At 36.3% G+C, this 20,536-nt stretch overlaps 1 protein-coding gene across 2 annotated transcripts in view; it reads left to right on the top strand.

Moving 5' to 3' along the window:
- Positions 1-20,536, top strand: part of LOC100370804 (uncharacterized) — a 60,865-nt gene that overhangs the window by 31,685 nt on the left and 8,644 nt on the right. The window lies entirely within an intron of this gene.

Below are 20,536 nucleotides of genomic sequence, written 5' to 3' on the forward strand. Positions count from 1 at the left end.
TACTAACCATCCATATCTTCCACTTGTTATTTGCATATGGTAATCATTAGGAGTAAGACGTATCTTAAAATATTACAAATATAACCTCAATTCAATAGCAACATGCATATGACGTAATTCTTTAGTCTCTCTATATGATGCTAACACGTACATGAATATATTTATTGTTATAAAGTGTTTGCATGGCTTTATCATTGCAAGACACAGGCGTGATCATTGTGAGACGGTGACTCGACTATTGCAAGACAAAGGCGGGTTATTGCAAGTCACTCCTTGTGTACCTTTAGGGACACAACTCTGAAGCTGCTCAATAACTGTTCAGTATACGTCGTTACTTAAGTTTGACACAGTGTGTGATGTACGGTACTGCTGTAGAACGGCGGTGAGTTGTTTCCATTGGTTTAGTCTTAAACACCCCATGTAATCAGATGGTAGTCTATTTAATTGTACTTACTTTCAGCTCATTCTATATAAGATGTGCATGGTCATAAAATATGACGTTATTACCAGAATACCGCGAAGTATGCACGACCGACGCGTACCAGAGTGAATTCGGTCCTGAGTGCGTACTTTCCGGTGTAGTCGTGACAGCCTTATTTTTATACATGTTTCCTGTGTGTAGTAATAAATCTGTGAGATATAACAGCCCGAAACGCCAGCGAAAAGTGAAGATACCTGCGCCAACGAAAAGTTAGGACGCCGATGCGTTGCTGAGGACAATGCGACACCGTACTGCTTAAGTGCATACTTTCCGGTATTCCCTAGATCACCTTATTCTTATACATTTTGTCCTGTGTGTGGTAATATTTCTGTGAAATATCACAGTGAAAATGCCTCCGCCATCTTTTACGTTCAGTGACGTGGTTCTAATACAGCCACGCGCTACATTACTGCAGTGTCCGGAAGTGACACGAAACACGCAACACGTGCAGAGTTCTCTGTTATAAAGTATCATGTGAAATCAGACACTTGCTGCCTATATTGATAAATGGTGTCTTCACATACAATTAACACAGTGAGTCATCAAGCAGCTAAATGGTTATTCTTAACACTCTGCACCTTTTTGTCACTCAAATAATTGTTCTCAGCAAAGACACCTAAATATGTATTCCTACACCGCTATCGGGATATTTTAAGCACATACCAAATCATCGTAGACTTATTTAAATATTCGTAAGTCTATTTCTATATTAATTTACGGGTACATTGTGGTTTGAATGTGAGTCGTTTTATTAACTACTCATATTACAATAATAATAAACTTGCTCTGGTGTTCTTACAAAGCTTTGAGCGCGGTTTGTATTGCTTATGTATTATTAAGAGAATCGACCACTAATGCCAGAAATACGACTCGAAGCTGCACCTCGTATTTTGTAGTATGAAATGTCAGAGGATTAGTGTAGGAATAAGCAGTCTCTGTGCGTAGTAGGTCTGATGAATGCTATAAAAGATTAAAATTGAAGCTTTTAATAATATAGCTAGGAGAGGTCCACAAAGCTTGCCATTTACATGCGGGGAGGCTGTCTTGAGACATCGATTGCTTCTTTTATGGCACTGCAACCGTTAATTGGTTGGCAAATATACGTTTAATCTACCGATCATCGCGGTTTAAATAACCAATGGAAATACATATAAGGTTAGTCAATTATTATGATCAAACACATTCGTTTGAGTATACTCCGTTTTTTTTATTCGGCGTGGGGGTATGCGATCACATTTTTGTCTTTTGATTTCATGTTTTCACATTTTAAGTACTGTTACTTGTATCCGCCAGTGTTGTCGTCAAATCCAATGATTTAACATGTACGTATAAGCTTGCACATCCATCATATTGTTATATTCGAGTTAAATGAAGGAGGATTAGTTATGATGCATGTCTGAAACTACATTAAACTTGACTCGATGTATACAAGGTGTTTACAGTATCGACAAATGTATATTTATACTATGATATGTGATATGTGATATGTGATATATATATATATTCATGTATGATAGCCGCACATGTGTAAAATATATTTATTTATTAATTTTTAAGCGCAAGACAAATGAATTATGTGTTCAGAATTTATTCGTTTCAATAGGCAATATGGCGATTAAATAATTAATAATATTTTACAATATTTTCGGTGCGGTTACGTTTAATTTGAAATGGTTGATTTTTGATATATTATATGTTGCACTAATCTACTTAACTCAATGTCAGTGTTTTCCATTATATTGAAAGTTTTGTCATAGTTTGCCACTGTCAGTTTTAGATGTAGTTAATTATAACGATCACTTGTGTGGGTAGCTATTAAATATGTATTGTTGACATTATGCAGAGTGATATAGCTATAGTATAAATTATTAATTTACATCTCGTGTTATGTTGCTTCCCATTTCTGCAAGAAAACAACATTGCTATAAGTAACTGACCTCAGAATTTGATCTGATTTTAGTAGTGTATAGAATTGTTTTATTTTTTTGAACGCCAGCTATTCCCATACAATGAGTTGACACCGTTTATTGCATTGCAGCAATATACAACTGTATTTATAAACAGAAGTTATATGTGTATTGCATGGAAAGTCGCATTTAAGTGGCTATATCGATGTCAGGGTGTTACAAACATAATGCGATGCACAGTAGATATACTTAAATGATCGATTGATTTTACGGATATTCACGGGCAACAAGATCATTAATCTCTAGAACGCTATTTAATTAACCCATGCCACGTGACCGCGGGAAACAAAAAAAAATCACCAGAAAATGAATTGATTCGAAGCAAATCACCACCGTCTATCAAAACCGTCAATCAATAACTGAAGATCCTCAGTTGTCATTATCTTATTCAAGACTTCAAACAAATAACTTCAAACAAACCTGACGAAAAGAGCGATGATATCAATTTCAAAGTTCATTTATTTATTTAGGCGCACACATATATCCTCCGAAATGATAATGAAGAGCCGTTACCATGGCATTAACAGCTATATCATTTCTATATCGGATTATAGAAAAATGTCACTAAAAATTCAAGATTCTTTTCACTTGTAATCTCTTGTGGTTGTTAAAGAAACATTATTGAAAATACAATTTACATGTTAATGCACGCATTCCGGTGGCTAACAATTATAGCAATTGATTTTTTTTTATCTTTAGAGACTGGTTAGAATTAATAACATCAGTACGTCCTCTGTAGTACTTGTCAGTATATAATGGCATGCAATTATCTGTCTACAGTACGGTAGTCGCGTTGACGGGCTGACGTTGAAGAGACTTCAAACGCAAATGAACGCTCATTTCTCGTTGACAGCGAGATACCACGGGATTAGGTCCCACCAAGATAATAAATATATGTTCTAGTGTCTTTGTTCCCACTGGTTATATTCTACTCTTCCATGTCATTGCATCCGCTGTTTCAAATATCATGGTTACAAACATGTGCAAAACAAGTCTCGTGGATCTCTCGTTCTCAACGAGATCTCGGCAGCCATTTAAATTTAAGGTTTGTCTTGCTTGTCTGTGCAATTAGAGACAGAGAACGTTTACAGTTTTGCTATCATTATATCATTTTCTTAACACATATCGTACCGTTGCAGGATGTGAATATTCTACAATTTGATCATTACTCGTTTGATGAATGTTGTGCATCCGTTCCAAATAGATGGTAAAGTGATCGTGGTTTATGACAGTGTTTTTTTCATGTTTAGGGGGTACTAAAATTGACAAATACGAACAGCTGTCTCCTCAAATATATTAGTAACGGGCAAATGATCTTTTGAACTGTATTCATTGGGGCATTTATACGCCGAAAGGATAATTCCACTGTGGATTGAATGATTGTATCTGAATACACTCTGAGTGCCGAGAGTAAGAACCTGAAGTTAATACACAATATTGCAATGTGTGTTCTGGTAATAAGGCATTATTTACGTAGCTTATGATTATATAACTACCCATTAATAAAGAACATTTCCTGATCGCAATGATTTCAGTGAGACTTTTGAATAACAACACGCTAGTATTGTTCACTTTTTAATAATAATACGTATTTGACGTAACCATCATGGTCAATTGTTACGTAATCAATACACCATTGATGACTATTTCAATGAAAATAATAATAGGTTTTCGACGTATAGACAATACCATTTTAATTAGGTATTACGTAATCAATTCCATAGTAATAGTACGTATTGTTGATTACAAATGATATCACTTTATTAATCATTGATTACATCCAGGCACCAAATGAGACATTCATACTCCTACGTGAATCATGGCTTATCTCCTCGCCCACACCGGACAGCCCACACAATTTGATTCGGTTTGTAACATAGTAATGTCAAAACAAAAGTTGATTAGTTGCTCTTTTATCCGAGTATGTGAAGGTGCGACTGTACAGTTGCGTAATCGCGATGAGCCACGCAATGCTTCATAACGTGCGTTGCGTATATGTGCCGTATCTGTACACGATCGCAGTTTGTGTTTTTTTTCATTTCACCAGCCGACTTACTTCGATTTGTTCTCTAATCGGCTTAAAGTAACCTACTAAAAATACATTTCTCATCTAATATAATAACACGAATCATATAATTGTGCTGATTATCGTATTGTGTTCATTCTGCTTCGGTGGTCATTTTAATTGCTTTATCATCTAACAGACAATGGCTTAATTTTTAGTTAGATTGTCAGTTCTCACAATTTTGTTTGCAATTTGACAGGCGCTCATCAAAATCTTGATTCGAGTCAAATATCATTTCAATCGAATCAATGCGATAAATTGATCCGTGTGGTTATCATCGAGCGAAGGCTTAGTAAATAAAAAAAACACGTCAACAACTATTTTCGCAAACTTTGTTCCATGAGCCAATGATCGTGAATCTTAACTGTGTTTACTCGTACCCTTGTTTCAATTGACGCATTTTTATTTCCTATCTTCCATGTACTATGTTGTTATGATACACAAATATTATGTTTGTTTTTTTTCAACTGACGCATTCTCATCTCGTTGTTAAAGGGCTGTAGTCGTCGCGCCACGCATGCGAGAGAATGCGAGAGATATGTGGGTCTCATATAAACAAAGTTGGCGACTTTAACTGTTGCGCGGATCAACGAGTACAAACTGAGACGTTACCAAGCTTTGAGTCGGTATATTTTAGGTGATTGGAAGGTATGAAAGAGTCACCGGCGGTAAATTATGCCCACGCCCATGACTAACCGCATACTTCCAATGATTTTAAAAAGCGCATTGGATTGTGGGAAAATGTTTATCATCACAAATGTCGCACATGCGCAGCGCGACGGCCACCGCCCTTTAATTATGGAATTCTGATCTTATATTTGATTGGTCTGGTGTATTCAAATTCAAATCTTCCAACAAATGATGTTATTTAAACTAGTAACATGTTATATGCACTACACACTAGAATTATTGAGATTTCAAATGTGTTGTATTCGCACGTGACAATTAATAAATAATTCCTAACTTTCATTTTTTTTCTCACAGACGCGGTCTATTTAATGTAGTATTTCGTTTTCTTTTAAAACAAAGTATTGTAATTTTATATTTTTTACCGAAGTAATTACGACATATTTTATGAATACAACTGTAATTTATTTTTTACTGTCATGGCACTAAAAGTGCCTTTGAGTTCACGCTTAGCATAGGGGTTGATTATTCCAGCTTATGGAGTCGTTTTCCTGAGCTGTTAAGTTTTAATCCCACGTGGAACTGAACCCGAATGATACTCCATATACTCAGATTCAGCCTTCCAGGCCCGCACACGATTTCCTCTAATCTGGTTAATGTTACACTATAGTACGGTTTGTAATTGCTACATACAAAGTCAGGAAGTACAGCATTACCACATATAGTATCGATTATATATTGATAATATGTTAAATCTAGCATATTCAACTAATTTATATATTCGCAATTACGAACAAAGTATATCTACTGATAAGCCCTCTGATTTATATGAATTATTATTATTGTTTCCTGTGATTTGAATCCAATGAGTGCTTTCCATTTTGGAACACTTTGTCTTGGTAGGCTCATACAATGTAGGAGGCGATCACGTCCACTTTTTATGTTTATAGAACATATATTCAGTTTTTAGAACGTTTTCTATGCATCTAGTCAGATCTTCGTGTTCTATGCATCTAGTCAGATCTTCGTGTTCCATGCATCTAGTCAGATCTTCGTGTTCTATGTATCGATTATGAAGATTCCATTTCACTGTCCCGCTAAACGTTGCAAAAGACTGTGATGTTTTGTCTGGAAAGTCTGCATATTTTTGTTTTAATGCTGAGTGGGCAGCCGACCACGCACAGACACGATAACCATTGCGCCACAATTACGGCATGAAATTGCTGTTAAACCGAGGATTTAGATAAGAAAGTAATCATAGTACTTAAACGCAATACTGTATCTAGATCGCAGCGATTCAAGCACGGTACCGGAGGCTCCAATAATGCAATATTTGAATCACGCACTGTAATGTTAGTGAGAGTTAGTATATGGCAAGTACATAGGTTAAATAGGAGAGTCACCACCTGCGCCTGCGAAAGACGACTTTAGCGTAACGTTCTTTACAAATAAGCGTCTACATCTACACATGAGTCTTTGCGTTTTCAGCATGCGTTGTCGTCACCGCCCAGGAGACTCAACTCCCGCGCATGCGCAGGTGGCGACCGCGCCTCTTTAAATAACATGGTCGACTAATATTATTTAGCTGTTATAAACAAGTTCCTATCAATCTGTTAAGTCGCTGTAGTGTGATTTCGTATCAGTTCAATCATATGCGATACATGTTTCACGACGTATATATTGTTTGCATTACAATTCCATCGCTCATGTGAATCGCCATATTGTGACGTCATCTTATCACGTGACAATCTAATGCATGATATAACATACTGTAAAACATGTCTTTTTCGCGAGCATGTCTTTTTCGCGAATTTAGCGAAAGAACTGATTCGCTAATTCAAGATGTCGCTGGTGACTTTATTATCAATTCAAAATGGCCGCCAAACAAAGAAATCAACAATGACAAGAGAGATTCGCTAAATCAACATTTCGCTATTACGTCATTTTACCAAAATTCGCTAAAATTGCATGCCGCTTTTTCAACATTGTTTACAGTATACCCACTGTGATAACTGTGAAATGCTACGTTTATATACGATTAGGATATATGAATTATCACATGGCATACACATACATGCTCTTGCTATCAATAAACAAGCCCTGTTTGACTACGATGGACATCACGGAATATGGCATCATTGCGGTTACCACGGTGATGTGAACACAAGCAATCCGCATCCACTACCTGACCTTTCACCTGTACTCTTAATTGATAGTTTGAATTTAATATTTCAATTGAAAAGGCCGCGTATAATGTACCATCGCCCCCCCCCTGTATTTCAGATGACCTTTCGATAAAACATGCTTAACATCAATACACTAATGCGTTATGTTGTCACTATAGGAATAAATACAATGATAAATTGCTAATGAATTCTCAATAAAAGGGTCCTTATAAATCGGTATCATTGAATTGAGACATGCATTCAGTTTAATGTCGATGATTTTTATATACACATTTTTAGGACAGGAAACATGACATTTAAACCGACCTTTAGTGGTTATACATGTACCACAATAGTTTTCTTAATGTCCTTAAATGAGTGTTTCATCATATGCCACATAGAAAATAGGAAACCACAGAAACCAACTAAAGACGTTGCAAAACATACGATATGAACGCCATTACAGTACATATAACGAACATTTTATCGGAAAGTAATTTAGTGACCTCATTTTACTCGTCACCTTTACTTTACGTTACAAAAATAGCTGACTAGATGCATAGAACACGAAGGTGGCTGACTAGATGAATAATAGAACACGAAGATCTGACTAGATGCATAGAACACGAAGATCTGACTAGATGCATAGAACACGAAGATCTGACTAGATGCATAGAACACGAAGGTGGCTGACTAGATGCATAGAACACGAAGATCTGACTAGATGCATAGAACACGAAGATCTGACTAGATGCATAGAACACGAAGATCTGACTAGATGCATAGAACACGAAGATCTGACTAGATGCATAGAACACGAAGATCTGACTAGATGAATAGAACACGAAGGTGGCTGACTAGATGCATAGAACACGAAGATCTGACTAGATGCATAGAACACGAAGATCTGACTAGATGCATAGAACACGAAGATCTGACTAGATGCATAGAACACGAAGATCTGACTAGATGAATAAAACACGAAGATTTGACTAGATGCATAGAACACAAAGATCTGACTAGATGCATAGAACACGAAGATCTGACTAGATGCATAGAACACGAAGGTGGCTGACTAGATGCATAGAACACGAAGATCTGACTAGATGCATAGAACGCGAAGATCTGACTAGATACATAGAACACGAAGATCTGACTAGATGCATAGAACACGAAGATCTGACTAGATGCATAGAACACGAAGATCTGACTAGATGCATAGAACACGAAGATCTGACTAGATACATAGAACACGAAGATCTGACTAGATGCATAGAACACGAAGATCTGACTAGATGCATATAACATGAAGATCTGACTAGATGCATAAAACACGAAGATCTGACTAGATACATAGAACACGAAGATCTGGCTAGATGCATAGAACACAGAGATCTGACTAGATGCATAGAACACAAAGATCTGACTAGATGCATAGAACACGAAGATCTTACTAGATGCATAGAACACGAAGATCTGACTAGATGCATAGAACACGAAGATCTGACTAGATACATAGAACACAAAGATCTGACTAGATGCATAGAACACGAAGATCTGACTAGATGCATAGAACACGAAGATCTGACTAGATGCATAGAACACGAAGATCTGACTAGATGAATAAAACACGAAGATTTGACTAGATGCATAGAACACGAAGATCTGACTAGATGCATAGAACACGAAGATCTGACTAGATGCATAGAACACGAAGGTGGCTGACTAGAAGCATAGAACACGAAGATCTGACTAGATGCATAGAACACGAAGATCTGACTAGATGCATAGAACACGAAGGTGGCTGACTAGAAGCATAGAACACGAAGATCTGACTAGATGCATAGAACACGAAGATCTGACTAGATACATAGAACACGAAGATCTGACTAGATGCATAGAACACGAAGATTTGACTAGATGCATAGAACACGAAGATCTGACTAGATACATAGAACACGAAGATCTGACTAGATGCATAGAACACGAAGATCTGACTAGATGCATAGAACACGAAGATCTGACTAGATGCATAGAACACGAAGGTGGCTGACTAGATGCATAGAACACGAAGATCTGACTAGATGCATAGAACACGAAGATCTGACTAGATGCATAGAACACGAAGATCTGACTAGATGCATAGAACACGAAGATCTGACTAGATGCATAGAACACGAAGATCTGACTAGATGAATAGAACACGAAGGTGGCTGACTAGATGCATAGAACACGAAGATCTGACTAGATGCATAGAACACGAAGATCTGACTAGATGCATAGAACACGAAGATCTGACTAGATGCATAGAACACGAAGATCTGACTAGATGAATAAAACACGAAGATTTGACTAGATGCATAGAACATGAAGATCTGACTAGATGCATAGAACACGAAGATCTGACTAGATGCATAGAACACGAAGGTGGCTGACTAGATGCATAGAACACGAAGATCTGACTAGATGCATAGAACACGAAGATCTGACTAGATACATAGAACACGAAGATCTGACTAGATGCATAGAACACGAAGATCTGACTAGATGCATAGAACACGAAGATCTGACTAGATGCATAGAACACGAAGATCTGACTAGATACATAGAACCCGAAGATCTGACTAGATGCATAGAACACGAAGATCTGACTAGATGCATATAACATGAAGATCTGACTAGATGCATAAAACACGAAGATCTGACTAGATACATAGAACACGAAGATCTGGCTAGATGCATAGAACACAAAGATCTGACTAGATGCATAGAACACAAAGATCTGACTATATGCATAGAACACGAAGATCTTACTAGATGCATAGAACACGAAGATCTGACTAGATACATAGAACACGAAGATCTGACTAGATACATAGAACACGAAGATCTGACTAGATGCATAGAACACGAAGATCTGACTAGATGCATAGAACACGAAGATCTGACTAGATGCATAGAACACGAAGATCTGACTAGATGAATAAAACACGAAGATTTGACTAGATGCATAGAACACGAAGATCTGACTAGATGCATAGAACACGAAGATCTGACTAGATGCATAGAACACGAAGGTGGCTGACTAGATGCATAGAACACGAAGATCTGACTAGATGCATAGAACACGAAGATCTGACTAGATACATAGAACACGAAGATCTGACTAGATGCATAGAACACGAAGATTTGACTAGATGCATAGAACACGAAGATCTGACTAGATGCATAGAACACGAAGATCTTACTAGATACATAGAACACGAAGATCTGACTAGATGCATAGAACACGAAGATCTGACTAGATGCATATAACACGAAGATCTGACTAGATGCATAAAACACGAAGATCTGACTAGATACATAGAACACGAAGATCTGGCTAGATGCATAGAACACAAAGATCTGACTAGATGCATAGAACACAAAGATCTGACTAGATGCATAGAACACGAAGATCTTACTAGATGCATAGAACACGAAGATCTGACTAGATGCATATAACACGAAGATCTGACTAGATACATAGAACACGAAGATCTGACTAGATGCATGGAACACGAAGATCTGACTAGATGCATAGAACACGAAGATCTGACTAGATGCATAGAACACGAAGATCTGACTAGATGCATAGAACACGAAGATCTGACTAAATGCATAGAACACGAAGATCTGACTAGATGCATAGAACACGAAGATCTGACTAGATGCATAGAACACAAAAATCTGACTAGATACATAGAACACGAAGATCTGACTAGATGCATAGAACACGAAGATCTGACTAGATGCATAGAACACGAAGATCTGACTAGATGCATAGAACACGAAGATCTGACTAGATGCATAGAACACGAAGATCTGACTAGATGCATAAAACACGAAGATCTGACTAGATGCATAGAACACGAAGATCTGACTAGATGCATAGAACACGAAGATCTGACTAGATGTATAGAACACGAAGATCTGACTAGATGCATAGAACACGAAGATCTGACTAGATGTATAGAACACGAAGATCTGACTAGATGCATAGAACACGAAGATCTGGCTAGATGCATAGAACACAAAGATCTGACTAGATGCATAGAACACGAAGATCTGACTAGATGCATAGAACACGAAGATCTGACTAGATGAATAAAACACGAAGATCTGACTAGATGCATAGAACACGAAGATCTGACTAGATGCATAGAACACGAAGATCTGACTAGATGCATAGAACACGAAGGTGGCTGACTAGATGCATAGAACACGAAGATCTGACTAGATGCATAGAACACGAAGATCTGACTAGATGCATAGAACACAAAGATCTGACTAGATGCACAGAACACGAAGATCTTACTAGATGCATAGAACACGAAGATCTGACTAGATGCATAGAACACGAAGATCTGACTAGATACATAGAACACGAAGATCTGACTAGATGCATAGAACACGAAGATCTGACTAGATGCATAGAACACGAAGATCTGACTAGATGCATAGAACACGAAGATCTGACTAGATGCATAGAACACGAAGATCTGACTAAATGCATAGAACACGAAGATCTGACTAGATGCATAGAACACAAAAATCTGACTAGATACATAGAACACGTAGATCTGACTAGATGCATAGAACACGAAGATCTGACTAGATGCATAGAACACGAAGATCTGACTAGATGCATAGAACACGAAGATCTGACTAGATGCATAGAACACGAAGATCTGACTAGATGCATAGAACACGAAGATCTGACTAGATGCATAGAACACGAAGATCTGACTAGATGCATAGAACACGAAGATCTGACTAGATGCATAGAACACGAAGATCTGACTAGATGTATAGAACACGAAGATCTGACTAGATGCATAGAACACGAAGATCTGACTAGATGTATAGAACACGAAGATCTGACTAGATGCATAGAACACGAAGATCTGACTAGATGCATAGAACACGAAGATCTGACTAGATGCATAGAACACGAAGATCTGACTAGATGCATAGAACACGAAGATCTGACTAGATGCATAGAACACGAAGATCTGACTAGATGCATAGAACACGGAGATCTGACTAGATACATAGAACACGACGATAACTGACTAGATACTACTATGCATTTATTCAAAGCATATACAGTCTAATACAATTGTGGAAAAGTCAAGGTTTCCGCAGACGTCAAACGCAAACTGTATTAGATCTAAGCATTATTAGGTTACAAACAAAAGCGATTGATCTTTCAAAATTTACTAAAGTATTGGCGTAATGTCAAAGGTATTTAATATGCTGCAAGCAAACCGGAAACTTTTCTTTGTCATGAAATATTAACATCAGACAGCTAAATTAATTTTATAACAATTAAATAATATTACTATTTTTATTTGACTGTTTTGTGTGAAATATAGTGACAGGGCTTTAGATGTCACATGACATGTGAACCAGAGACTTGTGATCCTTGCAAATTGTGTATTTGTTAACTCATGACGAGAGAATGAAATGTTTCATCCCATCTAAATTGCTGTCTTCGTGTTTACAGGTGGTGTAGTGTGTTTGTCATCGGTTTACATTATTGCCATTACAAATAGCTTCCTCGTGGACGGCTGCTGAAATTTCATTTGTAACATCCGGGTAATGCTACAGGCAGTTCAAATCATTTAGTAACACGTCATTGTGTTTATTTATAAAACAGAAATTCTGTTTATTTATAATATCTTCAACGTATGTAGTCTCGCTGTTCCAGGGAAGATTTGTCCGTCTTTCTACTATCGCTGTTATAAATGGTAAGTGAGAGTTCAACACTTAGCGGGCAGTGATCACAGAATGGCTACAGCTCGTGGTGAGAATTTACCACGTGTTCACAAGTTGAAATTGAAAAATTCCCCTCGATAATCACAAAGAAAATCGTCAATGTTGATATAAAGCCAATGTTACCTTGTAATGTGTTGTTCACTGGTGCACTTTAACATCAGAATTTTTGTGCAGAGAACATTTTTTTTAATTTCTACCGTTTCTCTCGATTATCAAACAATACTTTCGTTCATATCATGGCATGACAACCGGTATAGTCTGTGTTAATAATGTGGGAGATGTGTTATTTACTGCCTGGTCCAACTAAATGTGTGTATTCTGGTACCCAACAGAATGGTCCCACTAAATGTGTCTAGTCTGGTACCCAACATATTGATACCACTTAATTTGTGTATTCTGGTACCTAACAGATTGGTCCCACTAAATGTGTATAGTCTGGTACCCAACAGATTGGTACCACTAAATGTGTGTATTCTGGTACCCAACAGATTAGTCGCACTAAATGTGTATAGTCTGGTACCCAACAGATTAGTACCACTTAATGTGTGTATTCTGGTACCCAACAGATTGGCCCCACTAAATGTGTATAGTCTGGTACCCAACAGATTGGTATCACTTAATGTGTGTATTCTGGTACCCAACAGATTGGTCCCACTAAATGTGCATAGTCTGGTACCCAACAGATTGGTACCACTAAATGTGTGTATTCTGGTACCCAACAGATTGGTCCCACTAAATGTGTATAGTCTGGTACCCAACAGATTGGTTCCTCTTAATGTGTGTATTCTGGTACCCAATAAATTGGTCCCACTAAGTGTGTATAGTCTGGTACCCAACAGATTGGTACCACTAAATGTGTGTATTCTGGTACCCAACAGATTGGTACCACTAAATGTGTATAGTCTGGTACCCAACAGACTGGTACCACTTAATGTGTGTATTCTGGTACCCAACATATTGGTATCACTTAATGTGTGTATTCTGGTACCCAACAGATTGGTCCCACTAAATGTGGATAGTCTGGTACCCAACAGATTGGTACCACTTAATTTGTGTATTCTTGTACCTAACAGATTGGTCCCACTAAATGTGTATAGTCTGGTACCCAACAGATTGGTACCACTAAATTTGTGTATTCTGGTACCCAACAGATTAGTCCCACTAAATGTGTATAGTTTGGTACCCAACAGATTGGTACCACTTAATGTGTGTATTCTGGTACCCAACAGATTGGTACCACTTAATGTGTGTATTCTGGTACCCAACAGATTGGTCCGACTAAATGTGTGTATTCTGGTACCCAACAGATTAGTCCCACTAAATGTGTATAGTTTGGTACCCAACAGATTGGTACCACTTAATGTGTGTATTCTGGTACCCAACAGATTGGTACCACTTAATGTGTGTATTCTGGTACCCAACATATTGGTATCACTTAATGTGTGTATTCTGGTACCCAACAGATTGGTCCCACTAAATGTGGATAGTCTGGTACCCAACAGATTGGTACCACTTAATTTGTGTATTCTTGTACCTAACAGATTGGTCCCACTAAATGTGTATAGTCTGGTACCCAACAGATTGGTACCACTAAATTTGTGTATTCTGGTACCCAACAGATTAGTCCCACTAAATGTGTATAGTTTGGTACCCAACAGATTGGTACCACTTAATGTGTGTATTCTGGTACCCAACAGATTGGTACCACTTAATGTGTGTATTCTGGTACCCAACAGATTGGTCCGACTAAATGTGTGTATTCTGGTACCCAACAGATTGGTCCCACTAAATGTGTGTATTCTGGTACCCAACAGAGTGGTCCCACTAAATGTGTGTATTCTGGTACCCAACAGATTGGTCCCACTAAATGTGTGTATTCTTGTACCCAACAGATTGGACCACTTAATGTGTGTATTCTGGTACCCAACACATTGGTCCCACTAAATATGTATAGTCTGGTACCCAACAGATTGGTACCACTAAATGTGTGTATTCTGGTACCCAACACATTGGTCCCACTAAATGTGTATAGTCTGGTACCCAACAGATTGGTCCCACTAAATGTGTGTATTCTGATACCCAACAGATTGGTCCCACTAAATGTGTGTATTCTAGTACCCAACAGATTGGTACCACTTAATTTGTGTATTCTTGTACCCAACAGATTGGTCCCACTAAATGTGTGTATTCTGGTACCCAACAGATTGGTCCCACTAAATGTGTGTATTCTGGTACCCAACAGATTGGTCCCACTAAATGTGTGTATTCTAGTACCCAACAGATTGGTACCACTTAATTTGTGTATTCTTGTACCCAACAGATTGGTACCACTTAATGTGTATATTCTGGTACCCAACACATTGGTCCCACTAAATGTGTATAGTCTGGTACCCAACAGATTGGTACCATTTAATGTGTGTATTCTGGTACCCAACAGATTGGTCCCACTAAATGTGTATAGTCTGGTACCCAACAGATTGGTACCACTTAATTTGTGTATTCTTGTACCTAACAGATTGGTCCCACTAAATGTGTATAGTCTGGTACCCAACAGATTGGTACCACTAAATGTGTGTATTCTGGTACCCGACAGATTAGTCCCACTAAATGTGTATAGTCTGGTACCCAACAGATTGGTATCGCTAAATGTGTGTATTCTTGTACTCAATAGATTGGTACCACTTAATTTGGGTATTCTGGTACCAAACAGATTGGTTCCACTAAATGTGTGTATTCTGGTACCCAACAGATTGGTCCCACTAAATATGTGTATTCTGGTACTCAACAGATTGGTCCCACTAAATGTGTGTATTCCGGTACCCAACAGATTGGTCCCACTAAATGTGTGTATTCTAGTACCCAACAGATTGGTACCACTTAATCTGTGTATTCTTGTACCCAACAGATTGGTACCACTTAATGTGTGTATTCTGGTACCCAACAGATTGGTCCCACTAAATGTGTGTATTCTGGTACCCAACAGATTGGTCCCATTAAATGTGTGTATTCTGGTACCCAACAGATTGGTCCCACTAAATGTGTGTATTCTGGTACCCAACAGATTGGTCCCACTAAATGTGTGTATTCTAGTACCCAACAGATTGGTACCACTTAATTTGTGTATTCTTGTACCCAACAGATTGGTCCCACTAAATGTGTGTATTCTGGTACCAAACAGATTGGTCCCACTAAATGTTTGTATTCTGGTGCCCAACAGATTGGTCCAACTAAATGTGTGTATTCTGGTACCCAACAGATTGGTACCACTTAATTTGTGTATTCTTGTACCCAACAGATTGGTACCACTTAATGTGTGTGTTCTGGTATCCAACAGATTGGTACCACTAAATGTGTGTATTCTGGTACCCAACAGATTGGTCCCACTAAATGTGTCTACTCTGGTATACCTCAGGTTAGCCCCACTAAATGTGTCTACTCTGGTATACCTCAGGTTAGCCCCACTAAATGTGTCTACTCTGGTATACCTCAAGTTGGCCCACTAAAAGTGTCTACACTGGTATACCTCAGGTTGGCCTCACTGATTGTACTGAACATGGTGGATGTACCAGTATCTCCAAATATTATATATTCTCGTGTTATCGTAATTCAATTTACATTATTTACATAGCTGTACATACCACAATAACGTGTTCACTCCACGCGAACCACATAATTTTCAGAAAATAAAAATGAAATCTAAAAGTTTCTTGCTCTCTTCCAATTGACTGCACACTCTACGATTACTGGACTGCAATTTAGTTTATGAAGGTAACTCCTCTCACGTACATCTTATCAGTACTAATCTTCGTAACCATTCATCACGCTACGTTATTAGGGCATCTACTCTCCTACTCGCTAGACAAGAGTACTCATGCTTTATTTCAGTTAGGCCGTAACCATGGTGATACCTTGTGCAAACACCGTCAATTCATTTAATCGCTGTAATCGGTATTGACGTGACTAATATTCCGATACATCATCATTTCATTAATGATATTACCGTAACCACTTACTCCCATCTTATGTCGGGTAAGGAGTAAGTTGCGTTAGCATCAACAATTTCATTACTATAGCAACTGTTTTCGTCGCGCTGTTATCATTTCGGAAAAGATTGGTAATTATTTTTTTTCCTAACAACGTCTATTCGCACAATTTTATAGTAATTCATTGGAGCGCAATTGACTGGCTGGCATCTATAATATCCGTGTCATTCGGTATAGTAATCATTTAACAATGATGATGTTCTATGCAAGGTGTGTTACTTTCTATAATATGAGTATTTCTATGGAAGATGTGTTAGATTTCTATAATATGATTATTTCTATGGAAGATGTGTTACTTTCTATAATATGTTTATTTCTATGGAAGATGTGTTACTTTCTATAATATGTTTATTTCTTTGGAAGGTGTGTTACTTTCTATAATATGTTTATTTCTATGGAAGGTGTATTACTTTCTATAATATGAGTATTTCTATGGAAGATGTGTTAGATTTCTATAATATGATTATTTCTATGGAAGATGTGTTACTTTCTATAATATGTTTATTTCTATGGAAGATGTGTTACTTTGTATAATATGTTTATTTCTATGGAAGGTGTGTTACTTTCTATAATATGTTCATTTCTATGGAAGGTGTGTTACTTTCTATAATATGATTATTTCTATGGAAGGTGTGTTACTTTCTATAATATGTTCATTTCTATGGAAGGTGTGTTACTTTCTATAATATGATTATTTCTATGGAAAGTGTGTTACTTTCTATAATATGATTATTTCTATGGAAGGTGTGTCATTTTCTATAATATGATTATTTCTATGGAAAGTGTGTTACTTTCTATAATATGATTATTTCTATGGAAGGTGTGTTACTTTCTATAATATTTTAACTTCTATGGAAGGTGTGTCAGCTTTATATAATATGATTATTTCTATGGAAGGTGTGTTACTTACTATAATATATTTATTTCTATGGAAGGTGTGTCAGCTTTATATAATATGTTTATTTCTATGGAAGGTGTGTTACTTTCTATAATATGATTATTTCTATGGAAAGTGTGTTACTTTCTATAATATGATTATTTCTATGGAAGGTGTGTTACTTTCTATAATATTTTAACTTCTATGGAAGGTGTGTCAGCTTTCTATAATATGATTATTTCTATGGAAGGTTTGTCATTTTCTATAATATGATTATTTCTATGGAAGGTTTGTTACTTTCTATAATATGATTATTTCTATGGAAGGTGTGTTACTTTCTATAATATGATTATTTCTATGGAAGGTGTGTTAGCGTACTATAATATGATTATTTCTATGGAAGGTTTGTTAGCGTACTATAATATGATTATTTCTATGGAAGGTTTGTTAGCGTACTATAATATGATTATTTCTATGGAAGGTGTGTCATTTTCTATAATATGATTATTTCTATGGAAGGTTTGTTACTTTCTATAATATGATTATTTCTATGGAAGGTGTGTTACTTTCTATAATATGATTATTTCTATGGAAGGTGTGTTAGCGTACTATAATATGATTATTTCTATGGAAGGTTTGTTAGCGTACTATAATATGATTATTTCTATGGAAGGTTTGTTAGCGTACTATAATATGATTATTTCTATGGAAGGTGTGTTAGCGTACTATAATATGATTATTTCTATGGAAGGTGTGTTATTTTCTATAATATGATTATTTCTATGGAAGGTGTGTCATTTTCTATAATATGATTATTTCTATGGAAGGTTTGTTACTTTCTATAATATGATTATTTCTATGGAATGTTTGTTAGCGTACTATAATATGATTATTTCTATGGAAGGTTTGTTAGCGTACTATAATATGATTATTTCTATGGAAGGTGTGTTAGCGTACTATAATATGATTATTTCTATGGAAGGTGTGTTATTTTCTATAATATGATTATTTCTATGGAAGGTGTGTCATTTTCTATAATATGATTATTTCTATGGAAGGTGTGTTACTTTCTATAATATGATTATTTCTATGGAAGGTTTGTTAGCGTACTATAATATGATTATTTCTATGGAAGGTGTGTCATTTTCTATAATATGATTATTTCTATGGAAGGTTTGTTACTTTCTATAATATGATTATTTCTATGGAATGTTTGTTAGCGTACTATAATATGTTCATTTCTATGGAAGGTGTGTCATTTTCTATAATATGATTATTTCTATGGAAGGTTTGTTACTTTCTATAATATGATTATTTCTATGGAATGTTTGTTAGCTTACTATAATATGATTATTTCTATGGAAGGTGTGTTACTTTCTATAATATGATTATTTCTGTGGAAGGTGTGTTACTTTCTATAATATGATTATTTCTATGGAAGGTGTGTTAGCTTACTATAATATGATTATTTCTATGGAAGGTGTGTTACTTTCTATAATATGTTCATTTCTATGGAAGGTGTGTTACTTTCTATAATATGATTATTTCTATGGAAGGTGTGTCAGCTTACTATAATATGATTATTTCTATGGAATGTTTGTTAGCTTACTATAATATGATTATTTCTATGGAAGGTGTGTCAGCTTTCTATAATATGATTATTTCTATGGAAGGTGTGTTACTTTCTATAATATGATTATTTCTATGGAAGGTGTGTTACTTTCTATAATATGTTCATTTCTATGGAAGGTGTGTTACTTTCTATAATATGATTATTTCTATGGAATGTTTGTTAGCTTACTATAATATGATTATTTCTATGGAATGTTTGTTAGCTTACTATAATATGATTATTTCTATGGAAGGTGTGTTAACTTACTATAATATGATTATTTCTATGGAAGCTGTGTTACTTTCTATAATATGATTATTTCTGTGGAAGGTGTGTTACTTTCTATAATATGATTATTTCTATGGAAGGTGTGTTACTTTCTATAATATGATTATTTCTATGGAATGTTTGTTAGCTTACTATAATATGATTATTTCTATGGAATGTTTGTTAGCTTACTATAATATGATTATTTCTATGGAAGGTGTGTTACTTTCTATAATATGATTATTTCTATGGAAGGTGTGTCACTTTCTATAATATTTTTATTTCTATGAAAGATGTGTTAGCTTTCTACAATATTTTTATTAATAAGGAAGGGGTGTTAGCTTTCTATATCACGTGCACAGTGACGTCAGAAATCACGTACCTATTGGTGTTGAGTCGATTAACTGTAGTACGGTGACATACACTATTTCAAACTATTTGATATGCTTCGATTTTCGTCTCGTGCCACACTCCATGTGAGTATAATTATTATTTAATTCCCCGTATCCCATTATCGTTATTAGGAGTGTCTTAATCTCTGTCTAATATTGTATGAATTCTGGTAATACATTTTGAAGTTTCAATGCAGTCAATCCAGTAATGGAAAAAAGC

The sequence above is a fragment of the Saccoglossus kowalevskii genome, chromosome 22, assembly GCF_978046115.1.
Source record: "Saccoglossus kowalevskii chromosome 22, keSacKowa6.1, whole genome shotgun sequence".
NCBI classification, from domain to species: domain Eukaryota; kingdom Metazoa; phylum Hemichordata; class Enteropneusta; family Harrimaniidae; genus Saccoglossus; species Saccoglossus kowalevskii.